A 17,169-nucleotide genomic window follows, 5' to 3' on the forward strand; every position below is an offset into this window, starting at 1 on the left:
CTCCATTAGAACTAAGTCTCTCTGTCCCTCTTTTAAGTGTGTTTCCGCCTTTGTAGTCAAATTTGAGAAAACCCCTTTATATGTGTGCTATGTGTTCCAATTCACACAGCATACCGAAAATAAAAAATTTTTTTTTTTAAATTTGATGTTTTGTTGCAGCAGGCAACATGGCTGATTCCAGGTTTTTCTCAGCACCTTCACAGTGGTCTGTCCTTATAGAAAGACTTAGGACTTAAAATTTGATGATTGTGTTGCTCTCATTAACTACATTAACATACAACAAACAAGCCAGGGTTGTAATCCTTTACCCCCTTACTAAACCAAGTAAAAGGAATTTCAACTGCGAGAAGAATTATTTAAATTTTGTTTCGCTTATGCTATGTGAATGGGAACATGTAACAAATATAAAATAGTTCTTATCCCAATTTGGCTACAAAAGTGGAAAAAAAACTTTATAACAGAACTATGGGGGGCACCTTTTTTTGGTACTTTTATTTTCCTAATGATACAGGAGTATTGTGCGATGTACTCCCGTAATTAAAAATCCAGAATAAACTTGAATTCAATATAAGGAGGTGGGGCGGAGCTTCAGGGATGAAGGCGGGGCGAGGGAGGGAGGCAGGGACGGAGCTGCTGCACCTGCGTGGGTATTTATGAATGTCCAGAAGCTCCTACAAGGTACTGTCACTCAAATGGGAGGAGAGAAGAGTGGGGAGGATCCCAACAATATTGGGATCACTTCTCGGCATGGAGCTTTGCCCTGCCCACAGTATTTATATATTGAATTCAAGCTTATGGCGGATTTTTGACTACAGGAGTACATTGCAAAATGTATTCCTGTATCATTAGGAAACCAACAATACATAAAGGTGTACCCCATAGTTCTCATGGGTTACATGTTCCCATTCATGTTGCATAACTTTAAAAAAAATTAAATTGCTGCTTACAATTTTCAACTGTTTCATACTTGTTTAAAAATCCTACCTAGCCCCCCCATGTGATATTATGGAGGGGGCTGTGCAAAGTTATGTTTACCCCAATTAACCCTGTCTGTACAGTGCTGGCAGATCTCTTATATATTTGAACACTGTCTGTCTGGGGGCCCACTCACACCACATCCAGATCATCTCCAGACCAGACCAGATTGTTTCCGGACCCAAAATGCATCCTAATATATCCCCATGCTACTTCTGGCCTCTGTTCACAGCAGCGCAGTCCATCCCAGACCAGCAAAATACAAAATGTCTCATTTTGTGTGGTCTGGCATGCACTGGAACGGCAGGCAGGTTAACGCCATTTTCCGGACCAGATCTGGACCGGTAAATGGCGTGAACCTAAGAGTTAAAGGCTTAGGAGCAATGTATGTTAATGAGAAGAAGCTCAGCCTGTCCCTCAGTCTGTATCTCTACTTTTACTTTCAATCTGCTCAGAGTAGCCTGGAATCTGCACAAAGGTCTCCACCAAAGAATCTTAAACATCTAAAAGGTAAGAAATATATGACTTTAATTATTTTGTGGTATGCTGTGTAAAATTCCGCCTTTGTAGTCAAATTTGAGAAAACCCCTTTATATGTGTGCTATGTGTTCCAATTCACACAGCATACCGAAAATAAAAAATTTTTTTTTTTAAATTTGATGTTTTGTTGCAGCAGGCAACATGGCTGATTCCAGGTTTTTCTCAGCACCTTCACAGTGGTCTGTCCTTATAGAAAGACTTAGGACTTAAAATTTATTAAACATCTAAAAGGTAAGAAATATATGACTTTAATTATTTTGTGGTATGCTGTGTAAATTACTAAATAGGAACACATTAAAAAAAACATATAACGGGGGCTGTCTCAAATTTGACTGCATATGACTACATCTTAAATATTCCTCTGTTTGCTCTGCTGTAAAGATCTATGATTACAGTGAATGTATGTAGCTGCCAAAGCTGTTTATTTTGCAAAACCTTCCCAGATACCAAATGACTGCATTTGTTTTAAATGTTTTTTAAACTTATTTAAACCTTGTAGTTTGTGTGATCGGGAGAAAGGGTGTGGCAAGAGGTGTGTCCTGCCCCCCACAAAAAAAAAAATGTGCCCCTCTTTCCCATCTCCAGTTATATCTGATTGGTCGCTGTCAGCCACACAGACGCTGGTGGTGCTGTTCAACTAAAGTTTCTGAAATAAGAATTTGTCTGGATTACATCATGGCTACTATATGGTTATGGTGATCGAGGTCCAAACTGGACAAAATGTCCTTTGCTGAAGTACAATGAAGTACAGGACTGCTTGCGCAAAACAGAACATATTGACATGTCATCAATTCCACCATCAATCACAAAAGCCAACGGTTTATTCTTCTTAAAGTGACATTAACCGCTTGAAGACCAGGTGTTTAAACCCCCTTCATAGCCAGTCCATTTTTCAGTATTCAGCGCTGCGGTACTTTGACTGACATTTATTCCGTCATGCAACGCTGTACTGAAATGAATTTTATACCATTTTTTGGGAACAGATAGAGCTTTCTTTTGGTGGTATTTAATCACCACTGGGGGTTTTATTTTTTACTATATTCAGGAGAAATTACTGAAATTTTTTTTTTACATTATGTTATAAACAATATTACCCACTTTTTTGGTAAAATATCAAAGTCGGGGTCACGTCGGGTAAATAGACACCAAACATGTCAAGCGTAAAAATTGCGCGCACTCGCAAAATCGCAAAAAACTACCATACCCAAAATTGGCCATAGGCGACGCTTTAAAAGCTTTTACCGCTCATCAGTTTAGTGTTATCAGTGATTGATGGCCCTACAATTATTGCTCTCATTCCGACGTTCGCGGCGATATGTAACATGTGCGGCGTAATGGGCGAAATCGTCGTTTTCACACGTATGCGCATCCGATGCCTGTTTGCATGCGTGTATGTATGGGGGGGACTTTAAAAAAAATGTAATTCTTTTTTATTTGTAACTTTACATTTTTGGGGGGGAAACTTTATTGCTATCACATAGGGGGGTTAGAAAACCCCCTTATGTGATAGCAAAATATGTGACAGGTCCTCTTTATGGAGACATCAGGGGTCTCCAAGACCCCTAATGTCACCTAGGACCCCCCTGAAGAAGCTGATGAAGCAAAGATCTGCTTCATCAGCTTCTCTCCAGCATCTGAAGCTGGAGAGTGACACAAGAATGCGGAAGTGATGTAATATACACCACTTCCGCATTCTGACAGCGGAGAGGGGACCGGAGGGAGCCCGTGTACCGAGCTCCCTCTGATCCCCTGTGACAGAGGCCGTATGCTGGTCCCGGGCTCGCACTGGACACAGCGGAGCCCGGGACCAGCTTGACAGCGGGAGGGGGGGAGCCGCGGAGGGGGGGGCGCACGTCTCGGGGCCTCATACAAGCGATCCGGCGGCTCTATAGCCGGCGGATCGCTTGTATATTAACGGGCATCGCTGCCTGTTTTCAAATAGCAGGGTTTTCCTGCTCGCACGCGCCGCACGGCGCGCCAGAGTGGGCGGATGTAACAGGACGTGTATACACGCCCAGTTACATCCAAGAAGCTCCCGGCCGGCCGTGTATACACAACGGCTGGCCGGGAGATGTTAAAGGATAAAAAATGTTTCCCTCCCCCCAATGTTAATGTCAGCACTTGCCTTAAATGATGTCTCTTAACCCAATCTTCTTCTTCTTTCCTGATGTTTTCATCTGTCCCTCCAGTGGTGCAGCGGCTTTTTTTTCAAGTAAGCTTTGATTGCATTATCAAAAACATCTCTAGTATGTATTCTTATTACAATGCTGATGTTATAAATAGGAGAGTATATGCTAGGATTTTAGAAACCCCTTTAAATACAGAGTTAGCCCTCATGCACATGGGCACATGAGACCCCATAACGCCCATAAGCATGCATGGGTTTATGCAAGGGGGGGCCTAACCCATGAACAGCTGCCTACAGCCATCCATTACTATGGGCGGCTATACGTTGTATATACCGGATGTGGAAATATGTCTGCAATTTATGTTGTGCAGCCTCATCCGTCCATGTGCCTTATAATATCACCTTCAGATGACAGACTCGGCATTGTTAAAGCTGAAATCCAGGATGGTCTCAATTTTTCCCTGAAACTTGCTCTCCTATGCCCAATAAATATGAGCAGAAAGTTTTTCTGTAACTTACTTCTGTTCTGGGAAATTACCATTAGAAGAGGCTTTGACGTCATCTGTTCTCTCATATTGCACCTAGGCCCAGCCGCTGGGAAGGGAGATCAGTGAGGTGCCCAAAATCACATCCTAAGGCTGTTAGGTGCACCTCAGAAAACTACATGGGGCTGTGATACAATGGCTTAGGGAGAGGAAGCCCCACACATAGAGAACACCGTCATCAATTGTTGGTTATAAGAACCAGATACTGAGGAAGGTGAGAGAAGTACAACTTTAATGGAGCTTTATTCAGTGGTTGTTGCCCAAATTGCAGATAGTTATTCCCATTTATCCTGTGTAATGCCACATTGGAGCATTATTATTCCTGGCCGGAGTTCCGCTTTAAGTCCAGGTCCTCAAACTCCACAGTCAAAAGAAGCATGCTGAAAGAAGTAGAAAGCAGAGCAACAGAGAGAAATGCTTCTCGCTGCATTGCTTTTCTTTTCACTGCCCAGTCACAGGCTGGGTGGGTCCAGGATGACCTGGGCCCAGAGGAAATGGATTGAACGATCCTGTCCATAAAAATAAAAAATTACCATGGGGAAAATATCTGGATTGAAGGTGAACAGTGCAGCAAAATTGTGTTTTGTTGTTTTGTTTTTTAATGGGCTGTTAATTTTTAACCTTTTTTGTGGCTGGAATTATCTTTTAAGGGCTGTTCACACCAGGTCTGTACATTAATCATTGACGCATGGGTCTGTGCAATAACGCGTTCGTGTGTTAACAGTGCAGAAGGTGCATTGTGTTGCCATTCATTCTTTAGAATGGCACCCCAAATGCACCTACCGCCCGTAATGTGATGGACCGCACCGCAATGCGCAGTACCATGCAGTACCACAATGACGTGTGTTGCAATGCGATTGGAAAAGTAGTGCATGCTTTTTAATCGCACTGCAGCACTGTGGTACCTCATGTTGCGGCATGGTGAATTGCATGGCATTTGCCTCCTCTCTGTAAGGTGATGGACTGTGTCACAAGCCTCCCCACACACGGTATTGTGGTACCATGTGTTACGGCGCAGTCGATTGCATTGTGGACAGAAGGTGCATTTGTGGTGCCACTTAAATGAATGGCAATGTAATGCACCTCCCACACTGTTAACACATGGTAGGTGCATTGACTAGTACCGTGTGTTAATTGGACGTGCGATTAGAGCATGGACCCGGTGTGAACGAGCCCTTAAGGCATTTCCAAGCAAAAACCAGTTACAATTTATAACAAGCGAGGAGACAAAACTATAAATAGATTTCAAAAGTTGTGAGATTTCAGCTAGGTTTTAATTTTTAGCTCTAGAGTGGCAGAATCGGGTTATTCTTAATGCCAAAATAAAAGTAATCTATTTTTTTTTAAATCATTATCGCAAATAAACAGTAAAAATAAGAATAGCTTCATTAACAACAACAAAAAATTACAACACAAAAAATTAAACATGAAAATGAAAATAAAAAAAATAAACAAAAGAAAAAATTGACACTTAAAATAAGCCAAGGCACAACAAATTTCTTAGGTTTTATCAATAAATTTTACAGGCGGCAAGTTAAATGACTTCTGTAAAGATGTCCGCCACTTAAATGCGCAGCACTGACTTTTTCTCTGTATCCTGACCCGAGCGCTAGTTCAAAAGCAGCGACATTAATTTTAATTTGTCACATTGTGGCATATAAATTGACTAAATGCTAATAGCATTCTTCAGGAGTAATCCATTCTAGACGATGAGCTTAAAAATTGCAGAAATGTTGTTTACTGTTCATTTATAACTGGAGATAAAAGGCTTTGATGAATCAGATAGAGATAGGTTAATTTTCTTTTCTCATCTGTATTTAAAGCGAGCGGCTGCTCTTTGCAATCATTCGCACTTAATATTTGCCCTGACAAAACATCTTTATGTCACAGCAGATTACGCAAAAAATAATACACTGCCAGAGCTGATCAAATTAATCACTGTCAGTATTTATTTTTTGTTATTAAATGTATTTTACAGGTTAATATGTATACTGGGTCAGATAATCACCGTGTGTATTTTACAGTCGCTCAGGGCTTGTCACGGGCCTAGCGGTGAGTGACAGTGGCTGCTGCCATCTAGTGTACAAAGAGAAGTATAGCAGGTTTCAAAAATAGTAAAATGTTTGGACATTTTCCAAAAAAAATACAAATTCTTACAGTATATATTTAAAAAAACCTTATTTGGTGTTGATACGATTGTGCTGCGAGGATGCATTGTTTCACATTTATGTGAAAAGGTTTCTTTTTTTTGTGTGTGTGTGTGTTTTTGTTCATGTGAAGGAACAGGATTTTGCATATTCTCACATCCTCTGCTACATCTGACATCTCCAAGCCTCAACGAATGCCTTATTAGGTTCTAGCGTGGCCCCTGCCAAGAGGAGATAGCAGATGTCCCCAAGCTGCTGCTCTAAATGTCGATGTTGAGATTGAAATTGTGCAAAAAAATTAAAATAATGTAGATCTTTTCCATACTTAACCCCTAATTACTGCAAAGATCAGATCCTACCGGAACCGCTATAGTTTAGCAGAAGCTGGGTGGGATGATTTCCTAAAGGCACATTTTGATAATTAGACTTGTGAAAATGTGCACACGGAACCAATCGTGCAAGGGAATTTTTAAAAATGTAGCTTTACCTACACTCAATTAAAAGTTTTCGGTAAATAAGTTCAGGGGTCTAAGTAAAAGAAAAAAAAATTACAAAAAAAAAATCACTCATTCCCATACCTTGCAGTGTAAAGAAAGTCACCAGAACTCACAAAATGAAAATAAATCCTAAATAATGTTTATTGGAATTCCGTCACATTTGTCATAACAGCCAACGTCTCAGGGCTGCACAGGGAACCCTTCTTCAGGGCGGCATAGTGACATTCACTATACCTGAAGGAGGGGACCCTGGGTGGTGCTGAAACGGCTGTTATGACAAATGTGACGGTATTCCAATAAAATATAAGATTTATTTTAATTTTGTGAGTGCTGGTGACTCTCTACAATGCAAAGTTTCCCATGGCGTCATCCGCATAATCACTGCAAGAACCACCATTGTCAATAGGTCGCAATGCTGTATGCCTCCCAACTGTCCCTCCTTTGGAACCAAATCCTTTTGTCCCTCTTTCCTCTTCAGTTGTCCCTCTTTTGGGTCTGATGTTCAGACATCAATGAAAATGTTCTATTTAATTACTAAAAGTGTTATTCTATACTAAAACCTTCATCTTATCTCTCAATTATCTTGTTTGCTTTTTCAAAAAGCCAATACAAAAGGAAAAGTAACAGTGAAACAAAAATGACCAACCATTATTGGCATGACAATTGTTGATGGCCCACATAACTGAGGGTGTGGAAGGGCTGTGTCTATTGCATATATATAACTTGGGGTGTGGCAGGGTTTTGTCCATAGCCTATATATAACTGGGAGCATAGTAGGGATGTGTCCATTGCCTATATATAACTGGGAGCATAGTAGGGATGTGCCCATTGCCTATATATAACTGGGAGCATAGTAGGGATGTGTCCATTGCCTATATATAACTGGGGGCATGGTAGGGACGTGTCCATTGCCTATATATAACTGGGAGCATGGTAGGGACGTGTCCATTGCCTATATATAACTGGGAGCATAGTAGGGATGTGTCCATTGTCTATATATAATTGGGGGCATGGTAGGGACGTGTCCATTTGCCTATATACATTGGGCTTCATGGTGTCCCTCCTTCTCATCTCAGAAAATTTAGTGTATCAGCTCCTCTGCTTTAGCAACTTTCCATACACTTCCATATCCTTCTTTTCACTTTGTGACTTACACAGACTTCAAGTGAGAATCTGGATTACTACTATACAGTGCAATTACCCTCCCAAGGGAGCAAAAGATTGTTGGGCATGCACAATCTCTATTTTTACAGGACTACCCAGGTATGAAGACATCAGATCAGAGCATGATAATTGGACAAGTGGACAAATGGTCACTTGGACCAATTCATTGTCCATTCTTTTGGACATAAGCAGGGGCGTAACAAGAAATTACAGGGCCCCATAGCAAAAACAGCCCACCTGAGAGTAGACTCTCTATGGTAGGCTGGTCAAACCCGCTTACCTGTCAGCCCCGATCCAATGTCTGTCTCCTCCTCCTGCACGGTCACTGGCGGACCCTGCCTCCTCTGTCGCTGGGCCCCGCCTCATCCAACACCGGGCCCCGCCTCCTCCTACGCTCCCGACGCAGGGCTCAGCCTCCTCCTCCACAGCTGCTGGCTGTCACTGACTCTGCAGCAGTTGTGAGGAGGAACGCGCCGCTGCACACATCACTGACAGGTTGTCAGTGACCTGACCAGCAGCGCATTCCTGAGAAAGAGGGACATCTCCCAGCACAATGTATTTAGGCAACTGACACCCCTGACACTTCCCTCCTAGTTATGTGGAACATTAAGAATTGATATTCCAAAAATGTTTAGTAAAACCCAGAATTGTTTCCACTATTACTTTTCCTTTGTACTGGCTTTTAAAAATAGCAAACAAGATAATATAAGAGATGAGATGAATAACACTTTTGGTAGTTGGATAGAACATTTTCATAGATATCTGTACATCAGATCAAAAAGAGGGATGATTGAGGAGTAAAGAGGGACAGAGGCATTTGGTTCCAAATGAAGGACAGTTGGGAGCTGATTTCGATAAATACATATTTTTTTCCTGGGTTTCAGTTTGAAAGAAAGAGGAAAAATTAGGAATATTTTTTAAATGAAGTTTTTTCCCAGCACAAGTTTTGGACAATGTTTTGCTTTGGCTTTAACATAGCTCCCAAGCGTCCCTCATTTCGAGGGACTGTCCCTCTTTTGAAACCAAATCTCTCTGTCCCTCTTTTCTCCTCACGTGTCACTCTTTATGGTCTGAAGGGTAGACCTCTATTTAAAATAGATTATTTAATGACTAAAAGTATTAAAATGCACTTAACCCTTTATCCACTCTCTATATTACTGCTCCAATTATGCAAATGCAATCAACGCCTGGTTGCGATTGGAGCAACATTCACCATATTGGGTGGTGAAAAAAGTACTCAACCAATAATATTTTGTATATCACTTCTTCATGATCCATGTAACTGGAGTGCGGGGGGGTGGCAGGAGGTGTATCCTTTGCTTACACAATTTGTTCTAAAAGTTGAAAGTTGTCCCTCTTTCCCATCTCAGAAAGTTGGGAGGTATGGCATCAATATTACCTTCTTCCACTGCCTTAACTCACGAGTAGCCCTGTTACCTTCCTCCTTGTTTCCTAGTGATGCCCCTTTGAGGATCCTGAGCAAAAATTGGCTCTAAAGTTGATTCTTGTGAACCCCCCCATGTGATTGGACACTCACACATTGCATACTGCAAACAACACCCCTCTTCCATACCTCTCAACTTTCTGAAATGAGAAACAGGAACACCTTCCATCACAATGTATTTAGACAATAGACACACCGCTACCCTAGTTATTGATAGGTAATGGACACACCCCTGCCAGCCCCCGTTATACATTAAAAGATGTATTGGTCCTTAAACAATAAATTTTCATATTTATGACCCTAGGAAGTGGATGGAATGATGTTGAGCCCCATTAAACCCAGAAGAGGAGTGGCGGCTTGGGTCGGAGGTGGACAAGTAGTGCAGTGCTAGAGCATGGAGAGGGTGAGTACAGCTTTGGGATCTATTTGTTTTCCCGAGGGCCCTTTCACACCATACTGCAAAAGAAAAAAAATAGTCACTGCATTGAAAATGCATGCGCATTTACATGCACTAACTTGCGTTTCATGTGCTTTGTGTTTTTCTTTGCATTAGCATGTTTCTTAATGTGTCTTAATCTCATTAATTGCAGAGCATTTTGCAGAGCTCCAACTCTCTCAGCTCAGCTTCCCCGAACTTCCTGTCCAGTACAAGACCACAAGGGACAGAGCAGTCTCCAGCAGCTGTCCATCTACTAGCATGGAGAAAAGAGGGGAAGAGAGGAGGGTAGTCATACACTGCTTACTAGCACACACAAGGGTGTCTCCATAGGCCCCTGCAAGGGAAAGGAGCTACCCTAAAACAGGATATTAGGGCCAGTGCTCAGGGGACCAGCTGATTTTGCAGGCTAAAAATGTAAATATCAAGAAGCAGCATCTATTGTAAGCGATTCAATCAGCATTTGAAATAGCTTAAAAACCTTTTGACTTTAATATCACTTTACCACCTTTGCATTCCACTCTGTTACCTTTGTATTTCCTCTGTGGCGGGATCAGCTGCCATAAAACGCTTTCATTCAATTTAAGAAAAATGGGATTTTATTTTGCTTCCCAGTGGCTTGCTCAAGAGATTATTTGCCGCTCTGCAGCTTGGTTAAACAATGCAAATTGCACAGATTGCTCTTTAATCCGCTCCTGAAAAACCTTCAACTTCCTGTGAAATAATAAAGAAGGCAGAATGTCAGAGAAGTTTGGAGCAGCTAAAGTTGGGTTATTTACAGAACAATTTGATTGTTACTGCACATGTTGTTTCTGCAGATCCCTGATGCAAAGGGGTTACAAATGTATTTTCAGACAGGGCGTATTCTGTGTTATCATTGTAATGTTGCAGAAGTGTGTGAGGGTGTATAGCAGCATCAGTGATAAGTGAGAAACTGAAAGTGTATTTCACCTTCTCCCGCCACACTGGGATAACACTGACTTTATATTTGTTACATGTTCTCATTCACATAGCAGAACTATGCACCCAAAAGATGCAGCTTTGCTTGTAGATGTTCTTTCTGCAAACTCCAGGCTTAAAAAATCCAATTTAGTTCTCACTTCCTGGGGGGTGGGGGGTTTCTCTTCTCATATAGTGCATAAGAAAAGCTTAAACCCTTAAGGACCCATGACGGAATTATTCTGTCATGTGTCCTTGTGGCACAGACAACCATGACGGAATAATTCCATCATTGATCATTAAGGGGTTAAGAAATGTGTATGTTTAACATATTCAGGTATTTATTACCTCTCACAAAGATCATAGAACTCCCCCATAAATGTCTTCTTTTCACCACAAGGGGAACGCATTCAAGCATTATCTGTGGACTGCATCTACATTTTGGACCGAGAAGACTGATCGGAAATGGCACAATTTTACCTTGTGACTCGCTGCAAAGTTATAATGTTGAAGTCTTAACGCGGGGGGGAAGAAGACTGAGAAAATGCTTCCTGCTAGCCGAATTATAGAAAACCAGACTGATATCATCTCAGCCTACAGTTTAAATAATGCTTTTTAATGGTAAAAAGTTGTTGTTTTTTTTTGTTTGTTTTTTTAATGTTGTATATTGTAAAAATAAATTAATTCCTGCTATGGAAAGGTTCACTTTTGAAAAAGGACAGGAAAAGCTGAAAGATATATACACACATACACAAACACCACAGATACAACAGCATACCTTCAGAGACCTAGTGGAGTCCATGCTTCGACGTTTGGACAGGGGACCTACTCAATAGTACGCAAGTGGTCATAATGTTATAACTGATCGGTGTATAAATACACTTCATGTGTTGATTGCATTTCACAAAATAACATGAATATTTAAATCATATAAAGCATGTTTCTTTAGCTCTCCTCCAGCTATTTAATCCCATATGGGCACCGTATTTGGCACCACTTTGATGGCCTAACTGCATTTGACTTAGCCAAAGAGGGATCACTTTGATGCCATTGGCCAGTTTGGACATGCATTGCAATATAGGCTTACCACGAATCCCTGTGTTAATGCAAAGTTTGCTACACACACATAAGCTTAAGAGGGGTGCAGAGGGTTGGGAATACTGCAATGTTTACTTTAAATAATTAGAATAATATGTGATGTAACTTTTACATTTTCCATACCACATTTCCATTAATGAATTATGTATACAAATTTGTAAAATCTCCCTTTAATGGCCGACTTTATTCCATTGCAGTCAGTCAGCCTGCCGAGCCAGCCATGCAGAAATTGCATGGTTTTCAGTCAGTTAAACATCACTTAAACTAAGGGAATGGAAGCAACTTACTGCAAACATGAGACAGCCTTCAGACATGGAGGCATCATCCCTCAGGTGGCCATCCTTCCCCTTTTGCTGGAGACAGTCCCCATTTAGAGGTACCTGCAAATCCCTTTAGTTTTCTTTCCCAGGAGCCCTAAAACTGTGAGTTTTAGATACGCAACTCTTGACTTTAGGTCAAAAGTCACAAAAGGCACACCCCTCCTGCCTCCCACACCTAATTATTGTCCAGAGAGGGCACATATTACAATAAAGGATGGGGACAGATGCCAGCAGATGCATTGTTCACATACTGAAGGAAAAAAAGCAAGGGGTTGTGATGTCAGAACCCCCAGCATATGCCATGGACATCGCAGGGGGTCCTGACATCGCAACCCCTCGGTTTCTTCCTTCAATGTGTGAACTATGCCTCTTTGGGTTTCTGTCCCTGTCTGTTGGCCCCCCAACCCTTTAATGTGATATATGCTCTCACTGACCAATAACTAGGTGTGGGAGGCAGGAGGGGTGTGCCAAAGCTTGACCTAAAGTCAAGAAATTCATATCTAAGCATCAGAGTTTTATGGTTCCTAGGGAAGAAAGGGTTATGCAGGCACATCTATCTGCATGAATGCCTTCTATTACAATAAAAGTTGACCATTTATTGGATATACTTTTCATGCAACGTGCAATCATGTTTAGTAATACGGAAGAATAACACTTTTAAAAAGGTATCTACTATTTTATATTATACTAAATCTATACAATATATAATACTATATATAAATACCTGTAATTAATAAATAAATACATGCTATATCTCAGACATCACAGTACTTCCTCTGGCAATAGGCTCAATTCACAAAACTAAAACGCTAGAATAAGAATATTTTTTTTCAAAAAGTGACCATGATTTTCAGCCAATGGGATTTAAGCCTTGTAATATGAGACATTTTTATACCGACCTGTTTTTACTTTAAACTCCAAAACAGGAAATAATGTCATTCTTTCTCTTATTTTATTTTATGTATTCCATATGAACCTGATTTGGTATAAGAAGCAATTGCTGGCAGAGTCTCCCAAGCGACACATTGTGCTAAAGCCTTGCCTATGTGCTCGGCTGGAATAACTGATGTGCATAACCAGAGAGCAAGGTTCGAAAAAAAGGAAAAAAGGTAAAACACAGCCGTTCCTGGCTTAGGCGACCAACCAGCCATGCATACATTTCTCCTGCAGGGACCTCGCTTGTGCACCTAATTAGACAGTACGTGAGGCTAAAAAGTTACGTTCTTTATGACTCATTGACTTGGTTGAATGACTGAAAATTTCCACCGGGTAAAGTTCAATTTACTTCTGTGCCCCAATTAACAATGCTAATTGGGGCACAAAATCTGTGCAATACAAACTGCATCATTGGAAAAGTGGCAGAGAGCCAGAGGAGCACTCAGAAAAAAAAACACATCTGACCCTCCTTTTACCCATCTATAGCTTGTGCAGAACATACATCGCGTGAAACTAGATAATGATTCCATTACATGTTCGCAATACGTAATACAGTCCCATTCAGTTCTGCCAACAGTGCATTGACTTCCTAATTACAATGTACACCTACTCTGCTGTGATTTTAACACACACACACACAGGCATGCTCTCATACATGTGCACATGTCTCTGTGCACAGAGGACCATGTAAGCGGTATTGGAGATTTACAGGGTTATTCACTAAAAGGGTGAAGAGTTTGGAGGAGGCCAGAGAAGTGAACAATCTAGGACAACATAGCTGAACTGAAAAGGGAGCTGAATTGTAGAATTATTCCAAATCAGCTATGTTGTGCTAGATTGTTAATTTCTTCTGCCTTCTCCAAACGTTTCACCATTTTGTGAATAACCCTGTTAGTATTTTTTAGACTTTTTTTAGACTTAGGCAACATTAAGAATTTTTATCTTTCCCAAATGTTTGTCAAAATTGTAATTTTCGTCGAAATGTATCCATTCTTGCGACATGCATTGGAGACTATTAGGAAGATAAAATGAAGATGGTTTGGATGCAAGGGGCTTCCAATAGCTTCTGATTGTTGCAGAAGCTCCTTTAAACTCTCCTAGATCTGTTCTTGTGCCAAATAACAGCACTTTAGTAGCATCATTATTTTAGGTTTTTTATTCACAGAAAGACAACAGTACACAAATAACATTTAAATACACACAAAAAAATGTAAAAAATTCAAAGAACACTAAATTAAATAAACTAAAATCCCTTTAATACACATCAACAAACACACCCTCTAAATAAAGAAAAAAAGACCACCATTTTTCCGTGCAGATTTTGTATTGCAGCTCAGTGAGTGAAGCTGAAAGTTGAAGTTTTACCAGTGGTGAAAAAAGTAATAAATTCTGTGCTTTCCTTGCGGCCAGTTTAACATTTTTGCTTGACACACATATGCTGCCTAAAGCTGGCCATACACCTATAGATTATCTGCAGATTTGTCTATAGCGCCAGTTACTGTGACAGGCAGAGTGATACCAGATGCACTTCGCCTGTGAAAGAACGGAATCTGCTTTACTGACCAGTAGGAAAAGAAATAGAGCAACAGTAATATTCTCATTCTTACCATACCATTAAGGTCAGTAAATAAAACAGTGGGCATTCTGAAGTGAAAATAAAAAAATAAGACATCGCCCGAAAATAAGACCTAGGGTGTTTTTTGGGGGCAAAAAAAATACAAGACAGTGTCTTATTTTCAGGGAAACATGGTATGAGTTTATAAGTTGATGTTTTGTCCCTTATAGTACTAATATTCAATTTTTATTTTACAAATTACAAAGTGTATTCATGATATTTTGCTTGCAACACATGCTGGGCTTTCCAATAAGAAAGTCCAGCACTGCCTTCATTTTCACATATGTCTCTAAATTGACAGGTCCGTGGAACAATTACAGTATGTCCTCTCCTGCAGAAAATGCTAGTTTCCTGGGGGCTGTCACTCTGAGGTGGGAATTTATCAAAACTGCAGCAGACAAAATCTGGAGCAGATTTGCACCGCAGCCAATCAGCTTCTCTCTCTCATTTTCAAATCTTACCTGGGCAAACTGAAGAGAGATCGGTTGCCATGGGCAACTGCTCCAGATTCAGTTTGCTCCAGTTTTGATAAATGCCTCCCAATGTCTTTCAATTCAGTGCTTTCTGAGTCACTGACCTGAAACAAGTACAGAGATAAAGAATTTTGGTTTTCTCTGGTTTTCATTTGTTTCATGTTGTGAAAATATTGAAACCAGACATAGCCAGGCAACTAGCAATTCCAGAAGGTAAGCAATGGCATCATCCAAGTTTCTCCCATGACTGATGTATATATTCTGCCAGAAGACAGGGAGAGGGTTGTGTCCCTCTATTTAATGTAATTTTGTAGTGTGTATAATCTGATCTCCCTGTGATTTAGGTCTATTTCACCACATAGGCTGTTACGTGAACCTCCAAAAAAACAGTGTTCTTGCTAAAGGCATCAAGAGAAATAAGATGATACAATATCATATTGTATTACTACCCTGCAACCCTATGAGATGTGGGACATGGCTATCCCCAAGAAGTAGCAAGCGACCTACAGGTACATCAAGAACAGGAAGGTGAATCCAGCAAATAGTAAGTGGGAGGGCAAAGGAAGAGAGTGGCAGAAGGTCCAATTAATGGTGAATGTTCCACTTTTACCTTAACTCTAACACAAAATCTAACCTTTAATATTAACTTAGTTCTTGAACCATGACACCTAAACCTAACTCCCTAAACCCTAACCATCATGTTTACCTGTGACCTGGCTAGACACTTTACACATTTTAACAAGCAGTAAATGAGCTTTAAACCAAGTCCTAACTGACCTGTGTAGCTGCAAGTCCTGTGGAGCAATCCATTCTTAAAGGAGAACTATGAGGTGAGTGATTTTCACTCCCCTCATAGTTCTAGCCGACCTGTAACAATGAGACTGTCACAGGTCGGCTCAGTAGATCGGGAGGTGAGCCAACATATAACGGCGTTCGCTCACCTCTCGATCCTGTCACGGCTCTCTGCCCGGACAGGGGAGGAGCTGGATTCCCCCCTCCCCGCTCCGATCCGCCAGCGCTGACTGGCGGAACGGACGGGGGAGGGGGCGGGTACAGCTGGCTCTGCCTCTAGATAGGCAGAGCCAGCTGTCAGTCACGCAGCTGGGCGAATCCCGGCACAATTGTCGGGATCCGCTTCAGCTGCGGCGTCTCAGTATACCGCGAGCAGCTGCTCGCGGTATACTGCGGCGTCTCAGTATACAGCAAGCTACAGCTCGCTGTATACTGAGCCTAGGGTGACGGGAGGATGCTAGTTTGTGTCCTCCCGTTACACTAAGGAGAACTATGGGGAAAAGACTTAACCCCATAGTTCTCCTTTAAGGTTTATAACAGACACACTAAAGTCATCAAGCAGCTCAGCTCACCCTGCTCCTCTTTTCAGATCTCCTGCTCGGTGTGTACATTAGATTTTAGAAAGCTGGAAGGCTCCTGAGTCACTGCTGGGAGGGGGTAGCAAGGTGAATTGAGCTGCTGAGTCACTGCTAGTAGAGTGGGCAGGGTGACCACGGCTCCAAGCTCGCTCCTGTGATGAACTACATCTCACGTTTAGTTTACTCATTTCATTTGTATTGAAGTTGTCTGTTACGGGAGGGAGCTTGGAGTGGTGACTACTTTACAACACACACAGGGACCATGAGGAAGAAAAGTAGCCACCCTCCAGAAGGAAGGACAGTGTCAGCACCAATGATGATTGATAATTTGATGAGTACACTACAGATGAGTGATACACAAATAAGATACATTTGTGTTAATATTCCGGGTACCTGAATGCATTTTTAGGATTTAACTCCTGAGTTTAGTGTCACTTTAAGTCCAGTGCATATACCCAGCACCTTCTGCTCCAACTTTTCAAACTAAGACGATCCCAACTCACCAACTGAACAGATTCTTCAAAGTTTGGGCAAAAATTGTC

The sequence above is a fragment of the Nanorana parkeri genome, unplaced genomic scaffold (genome assembly GCF_000935625.1).
Source record: "Nanorana parkeri isolate BGI_ZX_2015 unplaced genomic scaffold, ASM93562v1 scaffold140, whole genome shotgun sequence".
Classification (NCBI taxonomy): Eukaryota; Metazoa; Chordata; class Amphibia; order Anura; family Dicroglossidae; genus Nanorana; species Nanorana parkeri.